Below are 26,700 nucleotides of genomic sequence, written 5' to 3'. Positions count from 1 at the left end.
CTTGGCTCCAGGCGTTTCTTTCCAGGGACTCATTAAAATGAATGCACAAGTAGTATCAGATCATTTTTATTCAGCTACATTATTAACAAAATAGAAAGCTGGAGTGATTAAGCCATGAAACTGTAACTGCCCCTCAGGAACACCTCAACAATTGTCCCTCAGAGCGTTTCCTATTTGATTTCAGGGCTTTCTTCAACAGAGAAAAGAGGAAGCAGTACAAAGATGAGCTTGTGTGTGTCTACGGACAGAAAGACTGGCATTTGCAGAAGAGTTTACATTGTGTTATGTTTAAAATGGAGAACTTAACATTGGATTCTTTTCATGAAGATGGTATATATTTAATGACTTTATTGCTGTATACAGTAACTGCAAATCATAAAAAGTAGAAAATTCAAAGTTTTGTAAGATTTTGTGCCATAAATTGTATCACAAAATACCGTACAAAATTCCAGTATAAATCCAGATCCAGTATCTCACCTATCCCTTTCTCTTACTACTGGGAAAAGTGTAGCATTACAGCTTTGATGTTATGTTAGTTCTTCACAGGGAGAGTAAAATCTTTTTGAGCAGAGGAATGAGTTATAAAGGAGTAAAACTAGAGAAAACTAATCTATAGCAATGAAGTAACTTAAGACCCTCAGGGAGTATGTACCTTCTCCTGTTTTTTTTTAAAAAAAAAAGGGAAAAAAAAACCAAACCCCACACAGTGTTGGAAAGAAAAATAAAGATTGTCAATAACTTAATGAAGGAAATACCTAGTGAAATGTTAGTCTGAAAGCCAGTTGAAAAAGTAATTTATACGTGTAATCTTTCTTACCTGTCTACAAGAAAGCGTGGGACTCTTCCTTTCGGGGATTACTTATTTCCTGTGTTCTGTATACACCTGGTAAGTTAATGTCTCTGTGCTGTAACTTTCAAGGACAATAAATGTGCATACTGAACCCTATTTTCCACTGCAGTTGAGCTGGAAGAGGGGCTTTCTGGCATTCTTAACTTGGCGGTTCCTAGAGGGTGGCTGAAAGCACCATGACCTTTGTAACTTACACAGCAGCATCGCAGTAGCCTTTGAAATACCTGAGCTGTTAAGTTGTGCATTTTGTGTGTGGTCTGTAGTCAAAATGTTCTGACCTGTTATGAATGGGAAAGTAGTTCTAAAACTTTTAGTGTCTGAGACAATGAGAGGAGTACATGTGAAAAATAAGGTTCATAACTGCACAAATCCCTTCTGAGTAATATGCAGGCTGGGAAGGTGAAAAGTTAGATACTCTGGTGCATACTTACGCTCTATTCTATGTGAGTATATATGTTATGTGTATTTCTTGACTACATATAGCACAAAATAGCTGGTGTATATGGCTCATTACTGTGTGTTAGGAAGTGCCTGTCAGGACCGTGTTGTCATTAAGATTTTACATCAAAAGTTTTATAATGGGATGTGCAAATACAAGTTACTAAGGACTGAGACTTTGAGGTAAAAAAACCCCAAAACTTTGGGAAATATTGATCTAGAAAATTCAGGATAGCTTGCACATGACTTAATGTTCACATGCACAGATAACAAATCTTTAAAGTGTTAACACAGATCATCTCTAACTCGCAGATAGCAGATCTTTAAAGATAACAATCTGTGGAAAAATCAAATGGGTAAGGGCAGCTCATCTTAATAGCCTGATTAAAAAAGAGCATTTTTAAACTAAACCTTTGATAATTGTCATTCCAAGAAAAGCAACAATATTTTTCGCTCATTCAAACTTCATTGCCATTAAATAGTCCTTCTCGTTTTTCTACTATTCCTCCTTTAGAAGTGTGTGTTTCTTTTGGCAGGTAAGTACGCTAGAAAGCTCAGGATAGTTTGGTTATTTTGGAGAAGCTGGAGCTGTTTGAGATGATAGGAATTTCTGTTTAGAATGGAAAACTGATCCTAATGGTCTCTTTGGAGACAGAATGGTCTTTCAAAAATTCTTTTACTTCTGGATATTAGAAAAGCACTTTTCTGTGGAAAAAAGATTTGTATGTCAAAACTGAAATATGGTGTGAGCTGAATACGTGTCCGGATGAATTCCACTAGTTACTGTTTTCAGTGTACTGCTTTTGATTAAAAGTAGTGTTAAACATTTCTTAGTGTTCACCACTTGGTTCAAAACCAAGGTTTGTTTATCTGGCAATACTTGCTTTTCTTGCAGTATTTATACTTCATCCACTGTACACCCTAATTTTGTATGTTCATCTACACATGAGAAATAACATGGTGACTATCCCGGCTAGGCAGTAGCGTGTACTGTTAGGAGACTGGCTTCCAGTTACTGTGAGCCTCTGACACACTGCAGATCATCCAGAGGTCTATGGGGGCAGGGTGCACTTACGAAGCGACATTCTGGATGAACAAATTTAAGTGTAGCTGCTAGTTTAAAGACAATGAGGAATGGAAGTTGTAATTTTTTTGTTAAATAGGAATAATGTTTAATTAGCCAGAATTGTGTGGGTCAGGGAGTGATATTTATAGGCTGAGGCATTCAGTGGTGTTGGACTGACAAATTAATATACACAGATTTTTATTTTGAAGCATTTAAGTTTTTATACATAATGAACTTGATATAACCTCATAAAAGCTGGAAGGAAAAACTGTATTTCTTAACAGGACGTCTTTTTATTTTCCTTCCATGAACATATGGTGCTAATATTTAATCTTCAACGTGTCCCAGATCATGCACTAAAATAATAATTTTGCCCCATCAGATCACCTTTCTTCTAAGCTGGTTTTCTTAACTGCCTTGAATTAGTTGGTTTGATTTTAATTAGGTTTAAGTGCATACACTCTAGTAGCAAAAGAAAATTTGAAAAGACACTACCTATTCATTAATCTTTGCATCCTGTTTCAAAAGAATATGCAATGCAAAAACCTCAGTAAAAACTGTCCTGTTTACAGGAAGATAACAATTATTCTTTTGATAATCTGTGTCAGTACTGACTATTTTAAAGAATTTATAGTCATCCCTTCATTGTTTTATTTCATGTTTCTTCTGTTTTATAATTTTTAAGTGACATTTTTTCTCCGTGTAGCCCCAAAATGTTATCAAATAGCTTGATCGATTGAACACTCCTTGTGTTATGACATGCTCTTTAAAAGCCTTAAGTGGAAGGTAAACATTAATGTGGTAAAAGAGAACTTTAAGGAAGAACAAGTGTCATATACATTTAGCTTTGAAAAGGCAGTGTAGTGCTGTGGTTCACTGCTTGTAATATAAACTGATACGGGTAAAGGGGTATTTTATAAAAAGGAAATTGCAATTAAGGAAATTGCGTCTTCCGTAATTACTGCCATTTCAGAATGATCTATAGTAAAGTGGGTGGTCTGTGTCCTCCTTTTTGTATGAATATAACAGGCATGGGCTGTAAGCACATCTGGGTTTTTAGCGTTTTTATCCTCTATCTCATAGTAATTCTGCCCATTGATTTTGTTGATGGAAGGGAGACTTCGCTAGTTATGTAGCTAAGGAAAGGAAGGTACAATAGTTCATATACAATGCCTGGAAAAAATCCCCATCCAAGACCCATGGAATTTGGAGTATATGATGAATCTAAATGGAGTGAGAAATGAGGTGGAGCACCTAAAGCTCCCTAGCTCCTGTTCCTATGCCTGCTTAACAAAGCCAGTGGGAGAACATAGGACCTCCCTCCTTGCCCACAGAGTATGACCGGGTGTTCCAGCCAGCTACTCTGGCATTTAGATTATCTCATTTAGGAGGACTTCAAAACAGAAGAAAATATCGTGAACAAGTATGGGACCAGATACAAGTAGGGATCTAATTAGATGACTTTTCTCTGTAGGCAAACCCTCATTACCAGTGAGTGTTTGTGCAGAGTGAAACGAAAAGCAGTTTTATAGAAGTAAGGTGTATGTTCACAGTAGGAGACACCAAGAAAACTAAGCAACTTGTATTAGGGTTATTTCTGTTGGTTTTTTAAGACATACGCTGCAGTTCTGGCCATAACAAGTAGACCTAGCTATTACATAACAGTTGTTCTTTTCCAGATACTCTTACCAATCACTGTGTTACCCCTTCTAATACCTGGTGGGAATATGCATCATCGTTATGGCCGTGCAGAACTTGAGTGTTTAGTCCCAGGATGAGTCTATAAGCTATCTTTCCCTTTCTCCTGCTTCTCTATATTCTATTGTCACAGTCAGTATTTGATGTTGAGTGTTAGTTCTGTCTCTGGGCATACTTAACATGTGTAGAGTACTAGTATTTTATACTATGCACAACCAGACTAGACCTACATATTCTCTACTTAAAATAGCAAATTTTAAAGATCTTTAGCATCTGCTATATTGAATAATTTTCAAACCTTTTGATTTAATTTTCAACAGTGCATGTTTCTTAAGATTCCTGATGTTTTGTCTCTAATAATATGGGCTTTTTAAGATGGATAATTCTGCCGCTGGCAAGTTATTCTACAGAAGAACATTTTGAGAATATTTATTGACTGATAGATCCTAATGGCTTCTGAAATGCTGTATCTTGATTTGGTCTGGAAATCTGAGTAGATGTCAAATTCTGTTTGTCTTTTGGGATAAGAATAATGAGTCTTTTAAATTATTAAGGACTATGCTCTCATCTTCCAGACCTGATTTCCTTGAATAGGCACTGTATGCTAAAAGCTACTCATTAGTAGGTGAACTGATAGCTGGATGTATTTATTATTGATGACTTGGTGGGAATTTCCCTGTCTGAAAACGGGTGATAGGCTGATAGAAATTCTTTGCACGGAAAGGTGATGTTAAAAGATTTGCCATTTTGTGCATTTATTTCTGAAGATGTGTGTGTCTCATGGAGTCATGCCATGGGATACTCAGCATGAAAAGTTATTACTGGGAAGTAGATTTAATCTTGTCTTGCACCCCTCTTACTGTTCTTACAGACCCATGAGATTTTTATTATAACTCTGATATAATCTGAAGCGTATTCCTGTAAAAGCAGTACAATTTTATTTAGTGTATCTTTATCAATATATTGTAATTCCTATCACTGTTTTACCACACAAAAATGGGCTGTTAAGCAAAGCTAAAGCAATGAAGCAGAAGAGTCCTAGATTTCAGCATAGCTACTGTAGTATCCTAGATATTATCAAAACCAGTTTGAGTGTTATTGCCAGCTGTAAGGCAGAGAAATCGGGCATTCTTCTGACTGAACTCATAATCCTTGAAGTTTGAATCTGCTCTTAAAGATCTATAGAGACAAAAATTCATTATTATGTATTCCATTAAGAGAATATATTGCTGGTATATGTAGGATAGCTTTTCTGCTAATGTACAGATTTAAAATGTTTTATGAAAATAAATCAATGCCTTAAAATGAAACCCAAACCTCAGAATGCCAATTTCCTTTAAGACTTGGCTCGTTCAGGATGATTAATGACTCCTGGTGGTGTATCTCCACTTAAGCCTATCTAAATCTGGATTGCCATAATCTTATTGTGTGACATGTCCCGTATCCCTCCCACCCCACTGCCACACGCCATTCTCTCTGGCTCCTCATGGTGGCACTTGCACGGTTTCCAGCTTGATCAACTCCCTGAACTAGCTCACCGTGGGATCACGCAAGACAGGAAGCGGCAGAAGCTCAGAAGCAGTGACAGAGGTAGGGCCGTGCCAGCCCAGATTTAGATTGATTTAAGATGTCGTAGATACACACCCTTTTGAAACATCACTCATTTGGAATATATTATCTTCAAGTTTCCGCTGAGCCTGGAAGTTTCTAGTTGAAATGGATTTTAAATTAAGCAGAGAATTTGCAAAACAATAGGGGAGAGAAAAATTGTAGCATGAGTCATAAGCATGAGACCTTCCACCACTGTATGCTTAGAACTGCTGAAATCCTGTGGATTAGTTAACAGAATAACTGTAGTTTCCAGCATGTAATCAGCTACTATGTCCATTGTACCTTCAGTTTGTTCGAATAAAAGAACCAGTTTAGTCATCAAAACTTAGTGTTAGTATAAAACTCTGTTGTTTATGACCACTTTTTTGAACAACATAGCTTAGATGATGTGCTAAGTTAAATGCTGATGTTTGTTAAATGTTTATTGGTTTTATATGTTTTTGTTTACTTCTCGTAATGTCTGTGACATGCTAGGGCACATCACAAATCACAGAAAAGTGTATATTTGGAAATTCACAATGTAATGACTGACAACGGAAAGGGAGGAGGATACAATGTATCAAGGCATTTGTATTAAATAGAAGAAATTTAACTCTATCGCAGCTGAAACCAGGACAATGCTAAATAAAAGGTAGAGTAATTGTAATAGGACATTGGCTGGGATACAGGACTTGCAGTCCACCTGTGCTGGCTAGAGGCAACTACCAGGTTAAAACAGTGCAGATTGTAAATGGTCTGTTCAGAGGTCACTGAAATCGCAGATGGTTTAACAGAGCATGTAGTAATAATAATAAAAAAAAAGTGGTACGTGGAATCAGTCATAAATCTGACACAGCTACAGTTAGAATAAAATCAGAATCTGGAGGAAAAAAACTGCCTTTTAGCTGACTCGTGAAGTCTATCCCGACCTTTTTATTTCAGTTTGAAGCATGAGTTTTCTTACTTACCATAGCACAATAATACTTACTGTAAAATGGAGTTAAATCTTTATTTTTGCAATTGCTTGTCTGGACTGCTTTGACATTTAGTGACAGAATCATAGGAAACAAATACTGCTTAGAGGCAGAAAAGTGGCAGTAAGTATCTAATAGATGTGGGGCATTTTTGTTGGTCTTCCTCTGATTTTCCTTGTCAACAATATTTATCATTGAGAAGCTCAGAAGTCAAAAGTCTTCTGCAAAGCTTCTACAAGATTTTGATGATGTCAAAATGTCTCATTGGAGTAATTTTAATGTTGAACTTCAGATAAGACTGTAAAGGATTTCTGCCTAGATTTATTGCTAGAACATTTCCTAAGCCTCCAGTAACTCGTATCTGTTACCTATCAGCATGCAAAGCCACGTAGACTTTCTCAGAAGCAGGGATCTATGGAAATTGCCTTCTGAGCCAACTTGACCTTCTGAACTGGCTTTTGAGGAATTAGGAAGGGTTTTCTTACAGCTTGGCTTCCAGGCAGCTAGCTGTCCCCGTCATCCTGCCTAGTGGACTGCAACGGTCATTGGAAACTTGGAAAAACCTTCCATTCACGAGACTTGACGCCCGCTGGTGTGTAATGGCATCAGATGACAAGTTCGTTGCTTGCTCTAACAACTGCCAGGATGTTGCTTAGCTCTTCTGTAACTCATCAAGCAGGCTATTTGGCATCCTTGAGAACATACTTGCAAACACTAAAGCATATTGTCTTCAGAAGCAAAATACTGAATTCCACACCCATCCCCATCGTCTTCAAAAACCACTTTTTAGTCTGAACTAAGACATTTTCTTAAACTCTGGTGTTTAACCAAATTGATATTTCTTTTCATGAATTTTCTGAATAAAGCCATTCAGGAATGGCATTATTCACAAAAGACATTTTTCTCTTTGTACATTTGAGAGGATATTGTAGCCAAACTTGGAATGTAACAAAATCTAGAAATGTTTCTCTGCATTAAGTAGTAAATCATTAGTTTGGGCAACTTTACATGGCACTGTTCTGAAGACTTTGATATCAAATAGTGTATTTGCATTGGCAAAGTGAAGTGTGTTTAAATTTTCTCTGGAACCTAGAATTTTTGTGACTTGTGGAGTGCTTAAAAGCTATCATCTCAGTATTTAACCATTTAAATACTTTTACTCTGAATCTGCTCCCTATTCATCATTGCCATATCCCTCCCTCGTTTTCAGTTTTATGTCACTCTTTCCCATCTCTTAATGTTTCTTTAGCTTATCTTGTGTGGAGAACAGAGCGCAAATTAAAGCTAGGATTACATCTATGGTGGCACTGCAGCCCGGTAAAGCCTGACTTCCCATCGTTTCCTGGTCATTCATTTCCACTTCTGCGCTGCCTCCTGTGTTGTGCCAGCACATGTGTTTGTGCAGCCGCGTGGTGAACCGAAGCAGGGAAGTGATTCAACTGGGGAAGGAAAACCCTGCCAAAAAAGACCAACTGCCAGCATAAAGCAATGTTGTCTTGGGTGGTTAGGCTGGCATAGGAACAAACAGCTGGGGGAGAAAAGGTAGGAGTTTGTTTAAGTTTGTTTTTCTGCTGAAAAAATTATAATGGAGCCACAGCCTAAAAATTAAGGTTTTTCCTAAAAATAAGTGATACGTAAATTTGGGGACGAGGGGAAACCATGAGCAGGTTTAATTAAAAATGATAGCCACTTATTAGTGCATATTCTTGTGTTTGTTTCAAATCCTTGTGTTGATTTAGCCCAGGTCAGTTCCTTACTAAGTTAAATTAAATCAATAAAGTATTCTTGAGTAAATAAAGCGTACCCATACAAGCAATGATGATGAAACTTAGGCAAACTACTTGATTGCTGAAGTTTACTTTACTGCAACAAGGTTTTCCGATGCAATTTCTGTAAGCCACTAGGTTTGCAGGTTGCAGCCTCTTTCAGGAACACTGTAGAAGTTGATACTTGAAATACAGGTGTGTCAGTCACTGGCTGAACTTTGTGCAGCCAGCTGAACCATACTAGCAGGTTTTGAATGTTCGTATTTGTGGGCACATTGCTCCATTGACTCATCAGCTTTGGGTCTATCAGGGTAAATGAGGAGGAGAAAGATTCCTTATGGATCAAGTATTCGCTATCAGTTTTTCCACTTACTTTTCATTTTTCTCTAACGCTAGAGACAAACTTGCAACTGCACGGTTGTTTGTATGCTAGCACTACTGTATGCCTTGCAGATAATAGAGTTAAGATAGATGTAGCAACTCGGAAAGTATTCTCCAAGCGAAGTTATCTGCAAGGACATAATCCAATCTAGCAGCTTGCTGCTGCTAAGGAAGTTCCTGAGCACTCTGCCCTTCCCCTTCCTCCCCACCTGTGTTGGTGCTACCACCTCAGATCTTTATCAGCTGCTTTAACTCACTCACTCGGCAGAACATGAACCTGGCAAAAGTAGATAGTTTTCTGCTGTGTTAGTGAGTTGATGGGCACAGAAGAGGAAGCAGAACTGCATGGCTGGCAGCAAAGGCAGGGGAAGGAGTGAATCCTCAGTCTTTCATCTGTAACAGCAGCGTTGTGTAACTTCACTCTTAATGATACAGGTAATGCAGATAAGGCGCATTGCTTATACCATTAACGCTGTGTACGTGTAAGGTATCTAACTATAGGCCTTCTGTTGCGAAGGCTGTCTTCTGTGCTGTCACCTATAACCCTGAAACAAAGCTAAGGCTCTGTTACTGGAATTAAGTGATTTTATATAATAGTTAATAGTAAAAATTAGGAAGAAGTTATTAGAGAGTATATTATGCTCAGGAGGAACCTAATTAAGGTTGCAGTCAACTTTTCTGAAGTGAGAAAGCAAGCCAAGATGTACACTGTTACGTTGGCAAACTCTCTGAAGTCCAGGTAACTAGTGAAACCCAAAACAAGGATGCTCAGTTTGAGTTTTTGTTGAATATCAGGATAGAGGAAGAAGTGGCTATTACAGAGTATTTCTTTTACCTTCATTCTGCATGTTAGAGAATTCAATTCACTGTTCAGTAGGCTGCTTTAGCATAAGAGAGGAAGAAGTCTCCTCATAGGTTCTGTCACCTGCTGTGAAAGGGAGAGCAAGACAATCTTGTGTTCCACATCTGTCCTCTGGAAGGGGGGAGGTTAGATAGCGGGCCCCCTTTCTAGCGTCTTGGTGGCGGGGGCTGTTGGGCATGCTGCGCTTTCAGGGCACTGTTGGCTTTAATGGCCTGTGCCCAAACTGCTGCACAGCAGATGATGCTCTGGCCATGTGGTAAACCAGATCAAGAAACCGGTTCAGGCTTAAAATCTCTATAAAACGAATGAGAGAATATTCATGACACAGCTTTCTCCATTGTTTGGCATCTTTTACTATTCTGTGCTGTGGGAGTGGTCTCCATGCGTCTGCCTCTCCTTGCTTACAGCCAGGTTATTAGTGCTCAGATCTAAGCCCAAGAGCTCCTGCTTTGATTTCAAATGATCAGAATATAATTCCAGTTTGTGTCTTCCTTCCCCTTGTGTTTCCCTGTTAGTTTTCACCTAAGAAGTACATGGTGCATAGCCAAGCTGAAACACAACTGTAAGCTAGTACATGGTTCATAATTCAGAGGAAAAAATACTTTCCCTTTAGCTTGCAAAACGATAGCTCAAGGATCTTTTGCTAAAAGGGGGAAGGACCCTAATGCATGTGCTTGATACTTTCTGCAATTGATTTTTACTGTGAAGCATGAACCTTTAGTTTAAGTGTAACTTCTGAAACTCACGAATAAGTGTTGTGTGTGTGATGAGCAATGAAGTACAGGCACCTGACACTTGGTTAGGTAGCTTTGTAACCGTGCCCCTAAGGTTGTATTTTTCTGGGGAGCAAGTTGTGATAGCATTAGGTATCATGGCTTCTGTCTTCTGCCTTTCTTCTATAACGCATAGATGTAAGCGATATTCAACTTTATTACTTGCAAGCCCTGTTACAGCCAACAATTTTCCATTGTTTTTTATTCTGTTGGTGTCCTACAAAAGAGGTTCTCAAACTCTAGTCAGCAAAAATATATTAAACAGCTTATTTTAAAATGCAAAGTTTGAGTATATGCGGCAGTCTGCGTGAAACTAGTCAGCCTACATGAAACCAAGTGGCCTGTTACATCATTTTAAAAACAAAGTTTAGGAAACAATCCTATCCAGGTCAAGTTCCTTCTCAGCCCTCTGGCATGGAGAAAAATGCTGACAAGTATGATGCTTTTATTCAGAGCAGTATCTTGTAGAGGAAAAAGAACTTCAGTTCAATATGCATACATAGGTTTTTAATCTTAAGTACTGTCATCTTCAAAGATCGAGGTCCAATCAGCTTGGACAGATACATAAGGAAAATTACCTCCAAATTTCTTAAATTGCAAAGGGAAAGAGGTTTTATGGTTACCTTAGTATACATTTTTAAATATTTTTACTTGTTAAGTAGCTATTTTCACAATGGCACGTGCTTTTCTGTCTATATATGTGTAATGCTCAAAATTCTGCGTGGAAACAGGTCTGAGTCTAAAAGAAAATAATGGAAATCACTCTTTCAGCCATACGTCTCAGAACCCAGCAAGCTAACGCATGTATCTGAAAAAGGTAAAGGGAAGGGAGACTGCATGAAACCAAGGAGAGCTGTTAAGCTGCAACAATACAAAACCGTTGGTATTTTAAATAAATGGTTAAAATAAATTCCTGTCAGTTAGTGCTGGACTACTTGAAATTCCCCTGGGTTTAAAAGAAAAAAGGAGAAGGAATTTTAACCAGCTCATTTGATAGAAGAATGATCTGCAGATGGGGTTTGAGAGAATAATAGGTGGCAGATTACAGTGGGAAAATTGTGGCAGAGCAGCAGCTCAGACTTGGATACATTTATGCAGAGTGAGCAGCAGAGAGATGTGAAGAATTCCCCACTGCAGTCGTTGCGGAGCACCAGCATAATACGCTCATTTGGTTTCCACTGACTGCTAATGTACTGTAGCTGTTCATAGCAGTATTACGTTTATGAAGTCATATGCTGAAAAGTCTTAAAATCTCGGAAGTGTTACGTAGTGTGCAAATATCAGTGGGTTTTCTCTCATTTATGTGCATATTTTCAAGTACAGTCATATGTGGAAAACCTAGGGTTTCTTCTAGTCTTGCCCTGCTTTTTTCTCTAGTTCCCAGATTCCTGAAATGTATTTAGTAAATATTGGATTTTATCAACACTTCATATAGTCTACTGAAAATACAAAAATGGATTTTTTTTTTCAAACCCTCATAACTCTGCCAAATTAGAGGGATTTTATGAAGACGGCAAAAGTTTTAGAGCCACCAAAGTTAAATTATAAAGTGAATTCCTAAGCAGGACAGCTTGGTTGCGATGTGGTAGCACTGGAAAATCTTTTTTTCCTCACCTCTATCTTACTCTCAGGAAAATCTGAAATATACTTGCTGCAACTTAACAGCAACAAAAAATTGAGATTGCTTGAGCAGACTACAAAAATGAAAATATTCTCATGAATGACACCTGCAGGTAGTTTTTATTAAATAATGGAAACCAACATTTTTAATGCAACTTACAGCATTTATGAGCACATTTTTGATTTGAAGAAATATACCCTGAAATTTCTGTGTGGAATACATTTCATGTGCATCTCCTGTGGGATTTTTATTTCTTCCTTTTGTTTTTTGGGGACTTTGGGGGGGAGGGGGGGGGAGGTTTTTTTGTGTTGTTTTTTAATAATAGACTCTTTGGTATTTGAGATACTGGAGGTTAGAAGTGGGCAGTTTTTCAAAAATGTTAATAGAATACATCTTGTAGCAGCAAATGAGCAATATCAATCTCTAGAACTACCAAGCCTCTTGCACTCACATTTGACCTTGTATAGAAGCTTACAAAAGAGAGGAAAACTGGATGTGTATGTGCAGAGCCTGCCGTGGGTATATTTTGAATCATTTTCTTAATACAAGGTGTTTATCCCAGGGAGACTGTACTTGTAGTGACCTTATCTGACCTCAGCTGGAATTCATTAAATACTCCGTTAGTAAAGAACAGTTACAACAAGCTGTTTCCTACTGTACCACCAGTGTACAATCAGGTAGTAGTAAGCTGAGAAAAGCAACTTTGCCTATAACAGGTTGCTCCATAGTGTTTCAGTGCAGGCAATAGTGACCTGAGGGCATCCAAAGTCTGAGGGGAGCCTTTTTTCGGAGACTGACCAATGTACTAGATCAAAATGCGTTCTCAAATGTTTTGGAAGTGAATTATAAAGATCCCTTTTAATACTGGAAAATAAAAGTAACTTCCAGGTAAAAAAAGTGTAAGATGACTAGTAATCATTCTTCATCCTCCTTTACCACCACCCACTCTCCATTTATTTGCAATCTGTTTCACTGCCATTATTTCTCTTCTTTCCTTGCTAAATATAAATACAACTAGAATACAAAGTCTTGTTAGTGTACTGCCTCTAGCATGATTGTTTCTTTGTAGATGGGGTAGAAAGTTACAAAATGCAGTGAAGTGCTCATTTGAGAGGGAAACAGCACACAGAAATTATTTCAGCGCTGTAAAGCATGAAGGCACAGAAAAATAATTTGATTTCCACTACAAATCTTAAAGGTTTTTTCCCTATTTTAAGTCTTCTTTTAATAATGCTTGAGCAGTTCTGTTGCTTGCAAATATGTAGCATTGCAGTGAACCTTTATTTATTTTCTATGTGTTTTTTTCCAAAAAAAATTTTCTCTACTTTTAAACATGCCTCTCTGTTCTCACTACTCTCAAATTCTTTCACTCTCTTCTCAAAAGCAGCTGAATATGACATGCAGTCTAACTTGAAAAGAATGCAAAAGAGGAATGCAGGGCGGAGAGTTGGAGGTATGGAGCAGCATCCACTCAGGATGATTACATACATCAGGACACTTCAAACTGGAAGATAGGTTGAGGGAGGCCTGTAAAAGAAAGCGCAAATCATAATGGCACAGGAAAAAGTAAATAGAGGTGACAGAAGTTTCTTAATCAGTTTTTGGGTTTGGTGTCCCTCCTCCCACTCCCCCTTGACAAGAACCTGGCAGCTCAAAACAAACACACAAAGGTACTTCAGACAAAGCTGTTAAGCTGTGGAATGTCCTTCCACAGGATGTTGTGGATACGAAATTGTAAATGGGTTCAAAAGGTAATTGGATAAATTTATGAAGGAAAATTCCATGCAAGACTATCAAGTACAAAGATGCAATTTCTTTCTCAGGAAGTCTCTAAGCTGCAAATTGCTGGAGATCAGGAGAGGGTTTGGAGAAAGTGTTGCTGTTTATGCCTTTATGCTCTGGGCCGCGGCCAGAAACAGACTAACGGACGAGCTGGACTTTTGCTCTGATCTGCTAGGCTGCTGGCATCTTTGTAAACCATTTTTGTCCTCTCTGGGGCTTTTCTTGGGGTATTTATGATTCTTCTGATCATCTTTTCAACATCTTTGATATTTGGCAACTTTGCTTTATCTGCAGTTTGTTACCTCTGTTATTTCAAATGTTATCAGCTGAATTGCATCATCTCTTCTTAGATGAAGTCTATTATGGTCAGTTAATACTTACTGTAAGTTAATAATTTATCCTCCACAGATGGAGAACTCTGACAGTCGACTCTTCTTCCCTAAATTTGTGTTTAAGAATAAAATGTTTGAAAAAGTAACTTGTAATTTCAGCTTTTCCAATTTGGAGTTTTATTCTGAACTAACATATAATAAAATCATTTTCTAGCGGAGCATTTAACAGATTTCTCTGTAGCTTTGGTAACTGTTTTGTTGAAGCATAACGTTCACTGAGGTCATTACACCCTGGACAATTTCTTTAGCTAATTGAGCCATGTCACTTTGACCAGTCAAATTGCTCCTGTCCAGCAGCAGTTCTTATTTTTGATCCAGGATTCCCCCCTTATTGCTCTCACCTATTTCCTCCTTTCTGTGTATTCCCAGTGAACTGTTTCTCACACATGGGTTTTCAGCTATGCATGTTATCAAGTGACTCCTTTCTCATTACTGTTTTGATCGTACTTTACTACCCTATTTTAAACTGTGTCTCGTTTTGCTTTAACTGAAGGTTTCAAATAAACATTTTTCTCTGTCAAGAGAGTTTAGAATTAAAGCTTCTCAGGTTCTCCTTTTTCATATGAGTTCCTACATCAACACAAGTGTGTAACTCTTACATTGATACTAAACTTCAGTATCATTCTTTTAATACGTTTTCTGAGAAAATGCTCTGTCCTATTTAGAAGCATGAAGTGATGCTACAGCTAAACTGTATTGTTAGTCTAATGACAAGCCAGAACTAGAGTAATACTTACTGTGTATTGTCCGCTGTCCTTGCCTGTTTCTGTATTGCACAGTACCAATTGTTTCCAGCTTGCAGCTGTTTTATACAGCTCAATCTGTGTAGCTGCCAAAACCATTTAATGCCCAACCTGTCTCTAGTAAAAGTTTAAAGAAATTATCTTCCTTTTCTTCACTGTGTTGAAAAATGGAGGTGCTTCGGATTATGATCCAAAATTTCCCTGGTGTGTTCAATTAGTATGCTGTGGTGAAGTGTTAAACAGTTGGTTTTAAACAGTGCAATGCTATGTTGTGCACACTGAAGAAATAAGGACAGGACAGTGCAGGTCACATGGAAAAGAATTTCGATAACTTTGGGGGAAAAAAACTTGAACCATTGAACACTTGTTGAATTTTGTGTCATTTAAATGCCTAGTATGTATCTTAATATTTCAGAAATATTAAGTGCTATTTGCAGTTCCCTATTACAACTCTAGTTTATTTCCATCAGTATTTTTAAACTGCAGTCAGAACAAGAAAAAGTGCCTTAAAAGACTTGAGGGGAGGGAAATAGCATGGTGAGAAATTGCAAAGCCTCTTTCTAATGCCCTCAGACCTTTGCTGTGGGGTGTTAGTCTCACTCCGAGTGCTGTTTTGCCTTAAGGTGGCTTTTCAGCAAATACTACTAGTTTTGTTAAATTTGTCAGTGTTCAATTAGATTTTATATTCAGAGCACTGTAAATTTTGACCTGTCTTCAACCTCTGCTTATATTGTTGACAGACCCTACAGTTCTGGTCATTTTAACTGAGCTGATGTTCATTTTCTGACATTATCTCACTAATTCAACGCTAGGAGTATTTGTTGCGTTTCTTTGTCTTCTGGCTATTTAGACCAATTCCATTTGCTTTCTGCTGTAGTTACTTGCTTTAGATTTATATACTATATTAGTGCCTTTCTCATTGAAATGTCAAATGGTACTTCACTGAGAAGGCAAAATGTGTGGATTGGCTTTTGTCACAAACTTAATTTAACCATCATTTATGTTCTTGGAAGTACTCCATTTTTGATCCATTTCATTTATCTTAATACCTGCTTTTAAGTAAAACTTTGACAAATGATAGCAATACATGGAAGATATTTTAGCATAGTCTTTTGAAAATAATTTTCCTAAAGATCAGTGTGAATTCTTGTCCAGACCAGACTTAAAATCATAGTGCTATGAAATGTCAAAGCTGGTAAAACTATTTAAAAGAAAAGGAATTTTGACTAATGGCCCGTGTATGTGGCTTAACAATTAAGTAAAGATTGCATTTCTGACTTCAGTGATTAGAAAAATTCAGCTAAAGCATTTCTCTACAGCTTCCTGCTGAATTAAGTTTTCTTTGTCTGGCCATAGCTGTGGGAAGAGCTCAGTGCCACACATCTCTAGAATTTTCCAGCTTTGTCCGGGATGCTGTTCGCACTCCACTTGCAGCCACGAGCCCTCTCTCCCAGGGCATGCTGGCTTTCTGGGCCCAAGTGATGTTTTGTGTTAAAGCTGAGTCAGTGTTCTGGGCTAAATACTTCTGTGGCAATCCACGTGAGAACGGTAGTCTCAGTGTAAGTGCATGGGGAAACTGTGCGTTTGACAAGCCAGGGAAATGGCAGGATTGAAAAATCGAGATTCTAGTCTGACAGAGCCATCAAGGTCATTTCTAAAACTACATAATTCATAAATTTTTTTTTTTCTTTCTGGTTTAACAACAAACCATGTACTATTTGCAATCCAATATCAATCTTGAATCTTTTTCTTTTTTTTTTGCTTTTCAGTTTTTCCCACGATATGAGTTGTTACTGATTTTTTTTGATTGCCATCCACCAGAATTTTCACAGGAATTTTATAATTAACTAGTGAACACTCTGATAAAGTCTGTGCTAAGGGTCAGTCAAAATATATACCAGCTTCCTGCTACATTACTTCACGCCCTAAATGCTGGTGACATATTCGCTTGTCTGCGATTCGGTTCAAGGGACACACAGGATCAACAGAGATGATTCTCTCTCTTAGCGAAAGCAAAGAACAAACCGCATAATGAATCAACAGTACGTATGCGTACAGTGTAAGTGACAGTCAATTCCTGCGAGTTAAATGGATTGCAGAGTGCTGCATTAACTTGCTGTCCTTTTGAAAGTTACAGACTCAAGAAGGAGGTGTTACGATTCACATTGTGTTTGTTTTGGTACTCAAATTGCAGCTGTACAAAAGTTCTTTCAAGTAGACTGATCTTGGGGACTGTCTATTTGCTTTTGTATGTGGTATTAACCTATTCAGCAGACTTAAAACAGACTCTTTTCCTCTTCTCTCAGGAAATTCATTCTGCAACATTTTATATGAACAGATTTCATAAGGAGAATGCCATGCATGCATTGAATCTGCCAGTTTCTCTTCATATCACAATTCAGGAAGATTTTCTGATAACTTTGTCGTACATCCATGAGTGTTTGGTCCTGTGGGGGAGGGTATTTGAAGCTGACAGCCGCAGTCTGAGGCAGTGTTAATGGTAGGCTTGTTTGAGATGCAGCCCTGGAGTTGTATCAGAAAATTCGGTGCCATTTCACATCTCTCTCTATTGAATTGAAACCAGGGAATCAACATTATGTATTCAAGAGCAAGAAAAATGGTATTTGCAACAGGGTGTAATTTTATTTTTATGGTCCCAAGCATTCTTTTGTTTGCAATTTTGGCTAAATATATTCATGATACCTTGAAAGAGGGGTATACAAAGAGGGTGGGGTTGTTTTAAATTGCTTTTTTTGTTGTTGTTTCTAGCTTATAGAATAAGTTTGTTCTCTCAAGCTTTGGTTTTGTTCAAAGCTCGCTCTTTCACAAGAGATCTTATTTTTACCAGAATTGCTAATAAGTCAGTGGAATGAAGTATGTGCTAACAAAAGTAATGTTAAGTATTTCGATAAAAATCTCTCCTCCTAGTTGATCACACATGCACACACTCTGTTTATTTCATTAATATGAAATATTCGTGAGAGATTCCAGAATATACTGTTATTTGAAAATATATATGGATTTTCTCTTAATGTAAATCTTTACAGGTCTACCTTATTTTTAAATTTTTATTTGCATATAAAATTTATAAAGTTAGATTATGACAGTACTGTTTCTAGGGCTTCTGAAACCACCTTTAAAGTCTGTCTTGCATGATCTGTCAACTCAAATTATTACATTTGCATCTTTTTTGTAGAGCCTGTGCAAGTAACCTATCTTTAATTTTTCTACTATTTTATGGTAAAGTTCAAGGGAGAAGATAAGCCAATTTGTTCATGACAATTTTGAAATACTGCTTAATACATTTATTTAAAATCAAAAAAGTTCTATAATGATTGACAGGAAAGGGTGGGAAGAAAATGGCAAATCCCAGTGTATGAAGCTGTAGAAGTCTTCTCAAAGTCTGAGTACTTGGGAAACTTTAAATGATCTTGTTTATTTAAACAAGGAATTAAGAATTTGGTCAGGGAAGACATGGACTTTAAGTTGTATAAAACAGAATCAGAAAGGTCATGAGAGATGACGACAAGGCACGTGTCTCAGATATGATTTATAGAGTTAAATGCAACTCAGTTTTTTTGCATATGTGGAGAAAGTTATTTCCAGTATTGAGGTAACTCTGGGGAAATTTTAAAAAGTCCAGTTAATTTCTCAGATTCTTCAAATTTACACACATACAAACATTATTTGACGGCAGTTTAATGTTGTCTATATTTGTTACCTTTTCAATAGCAACAACATGGGAAGAGCAAAGTATTTAATTGCAGGGAAAAAGAAAGAAAATGTTCATAATATTATAAATCAAAAAGTAGAAGTAGTGTCCTCAAATATTAAAAACATGAGTGTTTTGTGTTCATACTTAAAGTGCATTTTCTTTACATAAAAAAATGTTTTATGAGATGATTTGGAGAAACCTGGAAGAAAAGTCTGTCTCTGTTAATCCCCCAAAAGTTAAGGTTGCGCCATTCTTGTGCAAGTAGGCAAATGCTTCTCCAGAAACACTTTGGAGGAGAAAAATACCAGAACAAATTAAAGCCACAAGGATTTTTGCCATTTTTCATCAGTGATGATGCACCCTGCCATATGCTACAGTTATCCTGTCGTGATAAAGTGCATGGTGGTAATATGTATATCTGTACATATAAGTGAACAAATATGTTTTAGGAGTGTTATATAGAAAGACTGAAGCTTAAGAAGCAGCAGCATGTACAGTCTAATAAAGCTAAGGAGAGGATTGCAAAGCTTTTTTTTTTTTTTTTTAACTGATGAATGGATCTTTCCTGGGATGACTGGTATGTGTACAAACAACACTGCAAAGTTAACTCACTTTTAAAAGGTGTAGTAGAGAGACACAATATCATGTGTGTGGACTGTGTATACAAACACACTCAGTGTTCAGGATTTATGGCGAGGTCAGTACAGGATGTTGCAGTGACAATTAGATTCTGAGGTACGTTTAATAAAAAGAAATTACTCTTGTATTCAAAAACTTTTAATAATTGTATCATGTATAAAGGAAATCACTCAAACTCAGCTACTATACTTCAACGTTCCTCCTCCTCTTAGCACTCCCCTTGCTTATCTTTTGCCAGCGAGATGCTGTAAGGAAATACTTCTTTGCATTTCTTTTTCTTCTGTCAATCTATGCTAATGATGATTTTGAAACTATTCTGCAGTGGCAACTTGCAGTTCTTCAGTAAATTGTGGCTTTTGTCAGATAAATTGCATTGGTAAAAATTTTCTTGATCCCTAAAACCTTCATTTATCTTCCCATTAAAAATATATATATTCTCCAACTTCCGTTCTTCCCCTTTAATCTGTAAAGCACAGCATATGATGTGGTTTCTTTGTTGATTTTGGAGATAATTTTTAGCCTGTCAAAGACCTTCTGTCTCAACAACTTTGAAACAAAGATTCTTAAATAGATGATAAAGTGCAGCTGCCAGATTAAGAGACATAAGAAACTGGAAGGGGAGGATCTCACAGATGGTTCTAATAAAACTCGGCAAACAGCAAAGGAGTGGGGGAGTGGATTGAAATTCAAATCATAATCCCAGTGCAAGTTTTGGGTTTAGTTTGTGAAAGAAAGTTGCATAAACAGCCATTTGAGGGTTTGGGTTTGGGTGGGGTTTTTATTGTTGCTTTCAATTTTTCCTGTTGCTATAGTACTGCGATTTTTCCTTCTTCCTGTATCCCTACCTCCATATTGCTACCTGAGGCTTGTATTGCTGTGCCAGAGTCCTCCTCTAGAAAGCCACATTCAGATATTCATAAGATTTTTGTGAATGTGAAAGACCAGTAAAAGCCTAGATATTCAGTAACAGTTGAGACAGGAAATTTTTCTTGTTGTTACAGCAAAGAACAGCAAAACTGATGCTTTATTGACAGGTGTTGCTCCTGTTCCTGTCTTCTATCCCATAGCCTCCCTCACAGGACTGTATAGCTCTTTTTGAATTTAATAAGTTCCTTATGGCTAAGCTTGAAACTCTCTTCCAAGCTTTAATAAACATGTGTTTCTTTAATCTAGAAGAAGTTTGTACTACGTGATTCATTCATAAGGATGGCTGATTAGTAGTACCTTCTGTCTTCTTTCTACTAACTTTCTCCTCTTAGTAAATAATATTAGGTCTGTAATATTAGGCCAAAAATTAATTAATAAAAATTGCAGTAGGAAAGATGCAGCTGAGGGCCTGGATAGTCCCTGGCGTCTCAGAATTCGATCACTAGTTCTTGACATGACTCTCTGGGGTTTTTTGGCGAGAGGATGAGGGTAGTTGGTTTTTGGTTTGAACCATTTCAGTTCAGAGGTGCTGTGTTTAACATCCTGATCTTGGTAGCTCATGGCAAGGTATTTTATTTGGTAAAAGAAAATATGTTCCCAACACATATACCCAAGATGATGTCACTTCCAGGTACGATTGGCAGGTTTGTGTTCTAGAAAGTCAGTTTGTTTACAGTGAATTGTTTCCAACTTTTTAGGATGGCGATTACAGCTATAAGATATAGTATTTTCTGTTCCGTTTAGGGTCAGCTGGATGTGCTCACAGAATAGTAGGTAGATGTATATTCAGAGTTTGGTTTTAACCTGTGCCTGGATGATCAGACTACAAGAAAGATAGCTGGTGGCTTTTCTGGGCAGAGAACCTTATTTTCACCTCATGCCCAGAACCAAAACAATTAATGCCTTTATTTTTTTTCTCCTCTTGCTAATCTTCCCTTTTTTCAATGAAAGGAATAGTGTTCTGAGAGCACACAGAATTTCAACCTACATGGTAGCCCTTTGGGATGTGTCTTCATCTTGTGGTGTCAAAAGCTTTTCAAATCAGTAGTTCAGGAGTAGCAAATCCTTCGAATGCATGAGTAACAGATACTTGTTTTTAAGAGTCCTTAAGCATAAGCAAGTCATTAAGTACTTCCTTTCTCTCCATGAATCAGTTCTATTTTAAACAGTATATTCATGCTATATTTAATATTTTAAAAAGTAAAAAAAGTTTTGACTTTTAAACTCCCGTTTTCTGAGTCTTTTCTCCTGTACATGTATGAATTTATATTAAAAACATCAGTATATCTGGAAAGGAAGGCACATTCCCTGTATTGATTCATTCCCTTTCTCTAAGAGTGGATGTAGTCTGTCTACAGCATTTCTTCACCCAAGGAGACAATTTTGAAGTGATGAAGTTATTACCCTCCGAAAACAGAATGCAGCGCTATTTACTACCTGGTCAACCATTAGGTAATGCCACTTTAAAATGCCAGCACCCGAGCAGCCATGGGTAATAACACCGAGTTATTACGTGCACAGTAATAACTAACAGCAACATCCCCAGGCACTTCAGAGGGAGCTCTAGAAATTCTTGTCTTCAGATCTGTATTTTCTGTGCCAGGTGATTCTTGCAGCCTCTTTGGCAAAGCTGTCACGCATCCATTGTGTGCGGGAGGCCTGTGAAGGAAATCCCATGGTTTAATGAAGTGCTTTGATTGTGGATATTGACCCTGTGATATTGTGTTATGCTTTGCTGATACAGTCAATTTGGAAAGAATCTGTTTTCCCTCTCCACTGTATCATGCAAAAAGGATAATCTAATATGCATATTTATAATTATGTATTTTTACAGGTTTTTCTGTCCAAGATATCAACACGCTGATATACTAATCAGCATAAGTGTTGCCAGAATCCTAGCTTGGCAAATCTGAAAGCCATCTGAAAGCAAAGAGTAGTTCTTACGATAAAAATCAGGCAATGTACAGAATGCTAAAGTATCACCGCTCATTCACAGCCCATGAAGAGTTCACTCGCAGTCAACATTAGTAGGAAAAATATTTCCCAAATCATGGCTTTGTTTCCTTGTGGATTTGCTTCAGTTTTTGCCTCCTTACACAGTCAGCAATCCTAACTCGTATGGTGGTTTTTGAAACGTAGACTTCCTGTTACTAATCTTGTAATTAGGTGCCCTTTTATTCATGGGCTGTCACTCAGATTGACAGGACAGATAGCTCCCAGCGTTGGCAGTTGCTAGAAAGTAGGGGATGTTTTGCAGAAATGGCTTGCGATTCATTTGTTTAGCATTCCTCGCTCTTTGTTTTGTGAGGACAGCTTGTATGGGACTGAGTCACATGGCAGCTCTTTTCATACTGCCTGCAGCCTCTGCAGAAAGCCAAGGAAAAAAATTGAGAGGGATTTATCTACATCTTCATTTATTCCATCCATGTTAATTGTCTAATAAATATAGAACAGCAGCTAAAAGTAAGGATTTCATGTCATCTTTATCAATTAACTTAAAATGTTGTAAATTAATCTATAGTACTGAGCACTGAAACGTAAGTAAGTATAGAGTGGTCAGGGTTTGTGCCAGGGTTTGATCCTTTTCTTTTTGAGTAGTAAATTGCATGTTTTAAGTCAGTGTGCTGTTTGTGAGTGCAGTAACAACTTTATATATGATCTCCATACCACTTGTTGACTTAGCTAACTTTTAATATGCAATATGCTTATGTTGGAGATAAAATGTTTTCTGTGGCACCTATAAAATATAATGTAATGGCAGCTTTAAAAGTCACCTAAATGTTCCTTACCAGCCACAGGAACACCTGATTTATATAAAGCTGTGAATCTGTGCCATTTCCAGCTGTGCCAGAGCTGTTGGAGTGCAATTCTGCAAGGAAAGGCAAATGGCAAAGCAAACCCTTCACTACTGCTGTGCAAAGTCTGCAGGATTTTAGGACAGAAGTAAAAATGCCTACGTGCACCTGCAATTAGAAAATGGATGTAAATGTTGGTATTTTGTTATAGTATTCCAGCTTATCTATATTTAAAGAAGTAGCACAGTTAGAAATGTAACTGCATTTGGTTTTGTTACAATTTTGTTAGTTTTGGTTTTGGTTTAGATAAGTTCCTGGGATAACAGTCCTGGGAACCCTGAGGATGTTATGTACATTATCTGCTAGCCCTTGGTGAATTTTAATATTGCCATACATTAAGTACTATTTCTATCGTTATTATGTCTCTTTTAAGTTAGACACAGATATGGCTATGGCAATGTTTTTCTGTCTTGATGTTTCCTACAGAGATATGCCCAGAGGTGCCTACAATTTGAGAACACGTACTGCAAGCCGGTAGAGCCGTGGCCACCTCAAGTACTGACGGAGGAGAAATCTGGCCCCCTCCCCTAGTCAGCTTCTTTAAATTGAGCATGCTGCCTAAATCCATAAAGTTCCCAGTCCCTTGCTCTTCTAGCCAGAAAAAAAAATATTCTGGAAGGCATTAAAATTTTACACATAGCCTTATTGAGAGACTTTAAATACACGTTCAATGCAGCCATTCCATGCCATGAAGCGTTTTCCGATTTCTCTGTTGTCAGGGCTGTTTTTTTCTTAATTCAAAGAACTTGATAATATGCAAAAATTTTTGCTGCCAAGTGAGGTTCTTGAACAACTAAGGATTGTGATATTCTCTCACCACTCTTTCCGGAGGCTTTGCAGGGCTCTGTTCTCCTTTCTGTTCTTCCCCTACATTGTATTTCTGGCTAATCCCATCTGCAAAAGCGAATTGGTTGGTAACTCCCTGGGTAACTTCCAGGTTGGGCAGAGAACGTTAAATCTTCTCCATCCAGAGTAACCTCTTGACTTACCTCTAATATTTCCATTTAGATGATGAGCCACAAGTTGAAGTTTAAGACTAAATTAGTGCTATTCCTTTATTTGTCTTCATTAGGAGGGTATTCACCCTTCTCATTAATTACATTTTTAAGCACATAATGCATAGTTATGGCTCTTACTCATCTCACCTGTTGCTGCTCATCTGCGAAGCTATTTCAGTATCTTCCTTTCAAATGTCCTAAAAAACTGTTTTTGTTGTGATAACCGTTGTCAAGGCATTTTGCTTATGCTGCTCAGCAGTTGATGGCTTTGCTTGTCATGCTCATCAGTGCTGTCTTGCTATTGTACAGTCTGTGTATGCTCACCAGACCAATTTCTTTTCATAGAAGTTATCAAGCGCTTTGCTCCATGTTATCTGTGGCTTTCATAATACAAATAATTTCCTTGGGCATTTGTGTTTACTTTCTTTCCACCAACTTTGTCATCCACAAATGTGTTCATACTTGAAGTCACAGTAGCAGAATACCGGGGGCGGGGAAAGAGGGAAAAAACCCAACCCACAAACAAAAACCAAAAAAGAACTAGGCAGCACTGCCTCCTTGAGTAACTTAAAAGACCTCTGGGAATGTTAGAGGCATAGCAAGGACACTGTCAGAAAACCAACAAATACTTCTCTGCTGCTCTATTAGGAGATGAGAATGCCTATAAATGTCTCTGACTGTTCAGTTATGCTGGATTAAGGTGAAAGTTAGTTATTTGAGTAACTTACTGGAATGAAAGTCTAACCACCATGAACTGCTTATATGCAAACGTAAGTGACAAACTTGTGTGCTTTCGTTCTGTTAAAAGATGTAATATATGTAGCTAGTTTTCTTCATTTTTTTCCTAACTCATTCTTTATATTTTGTTTGGAAATTGTAATTAAAAATAAAAAAAAAATCAAAGATTGCCTGTTCCTTGTACTAGGAGAAGTCCTCAGTTATACCAGCTAGCTTCTACAGGCTGTTCTTCAGTGTGTGCGCTCCAACCCATGCTTTTATTGCAAAGCTAGTAGTGTGGCTATACAGCAGATAAAATTAAAAGGAAACTGCAGCAATATGCTTCTGGGGTTCAGAAAAGAAATTTGAATGCTAAGGAGGAGGAAGAGAGTCTGGTGTGCCAGCTATGCAACCAGAATTCTGAAAAGAATTCAGGTGTCTTTTTATGTAGCTCTTGTAGCATTTAAGAGATCAGGAGACCACTGAAGAAGGAAAATTAACAATAAATCACATTTGAAATTTGTTTGAAATAACATCATTGTCTATCTTTTACAGAAAATGTTGCTGTCCTGACCAGTAGTCATGAAGAGAAGGGGGTGAAGCGAATTTGTCTGGAAAAGTAGGAAGTTTTGAAACTTTCAGCGGGATTTATTGCCAGTAGCTGCAGAAGGTTTTGCAAAGCCAACTCTTGGTGGTAGAATGGATGAAATGCCTCGAACTTAAGTGGTAACTAATTTTTCTGACATCTTTTTATTTCCCTAATACAGTATCATAAGATAATTCGTATGGATTATAGAGGATATTGTTTTACTACTACTAGAGTTTAAAGAGAGTAGTCTTACAAGAGCCAAATGTTGGATGAATCTGTAATTTTGTGAGTTTCATTTATTAGCAAGAAGTTGTAATTTTAGTATCTGATGGTTTACTTGGTAGTTGAAATTTCTTCCTGAGGGTTCATCCCATCTCTTCATCATTGAAAAACTAAATCAGATTTCACCATTACTCTGCTAGTGACTGTCTTCCTACCAAATGCCTAGCAAAACTGCAATTTGGAACAAGTTGTAGAAGCATCTCTGTACCTGTTTTTAGTTACACGGTAAGTAATTTGTGTGACTTCTGAAACATAGGAAAAGACACACTTATGTAGTACACTATGAAAGTTGCTCATTTCTGCTAACAATCAACATTTCCTCAAAAATCTTTTTTCTTTTTCCATTTTCTTCTTTTCTTTGCCATTCTTACTTGCTTATCCTGTTCTCTGCTCTTCATCCATTCATAATCAGATATGAAACATCTAAAATACTTTTATCTTATACTTGAGACCTGTACTATGTCTTCATCATGTCAATGTACTAGTCAGGAATACAAAAATGTGCTACTTTTTAAAGTTAAAGTGGGAGTAGAAAGACCCTAGCTTCTCCTAGCTATCCCGTTGTAGGCTCTGTCCATTTGTAAAAGTGGGTGAAGTGTAACCAGCCACTAAAAACAGAAGATCTAAGGGTGGGGGGGAAAATTCCCACACCTTTGGTAGTCTGAGATGATGATGCGATGTCTTTTGAGAGAAGAGAGTAAAAGAAGGTCTTCGGTAACTTCTCAAAGCCTCGCTGAACCTCTGTACAATAGAATTTTCCTGAGTTTGGTTACGCTGATGGAAAACAGTAATGTAACTGCGTGTATCAAAAATTACATATCTCCATGTGTCTTCCATTTGGCATGAATAAAAAAAAGGAAATCTGTATGTGTTGTGGTTTTGCTTGCTACAATTTCAAAAATGTTAAGAATTCAATTTTTCAGACATTTATAATAGTTTCTTCTTATATTACCCTCTGTTCTTGAGAGGGAACAGATCTGACAGTATTTTTATGTGACTTTTGGTAGAAAAAACAGTACTACATTTCTGAACCTTACAAGTA

General features: G+C 37.4%; 1 protein-coding gene across 15 annotated transcripts in view; it reads left to right on the top strand.

Moving 5' to 3' along the window:
• PEAK1 (pseudopodium enriched atypical kinase 1) overlaps window positions 1-26,700 on the top strand; it is a 124,357-nt gene that overhangs the window by 28,262 nt on the left and 69,395 nt on the right. For 12 of the 15 annotated variants that reach the window (XM_075160437.1, XM_075160446.1, XM_075160451.1 and 9 more), the window contains one exon: window positions 25,343-25,513. The exons of 1 other annotated variant lie outside the window; for it this stretch is intronic. The gene's annotated coding sequence lies outside the window, so the exon portion shown is untranslated. Of the gene's footprint in view, window positions 1-24,351; window positions 24,841-25,342; window positions 25,514-25,798; window positions 25,884-26,700 lie in introns of those variants that run through there. 2 more of the 15 variants (XM_075160444.1, XM_075160440.1) reach the window with 2 other exon arrangements.

Source organism: Calonectris borealis, chromosome 11, assembly GCF_964195595.1.
Source record: "Calonectris borealis chromosome 11, bCalBor7.hap1.2, whole genome shotgun sequence".
In the NCBI taxonomy this organism is placed as follows: Eukaryota; Metazoa; Chordata; class Aves; order Procellariiformes; family Procellariidae; genus Calonectris; species Calonectris borealis.
Note: the sequence above shows the minus strand (reverse complement) of the source record. Positions and strands in the feature narration are given on the sequence as shown.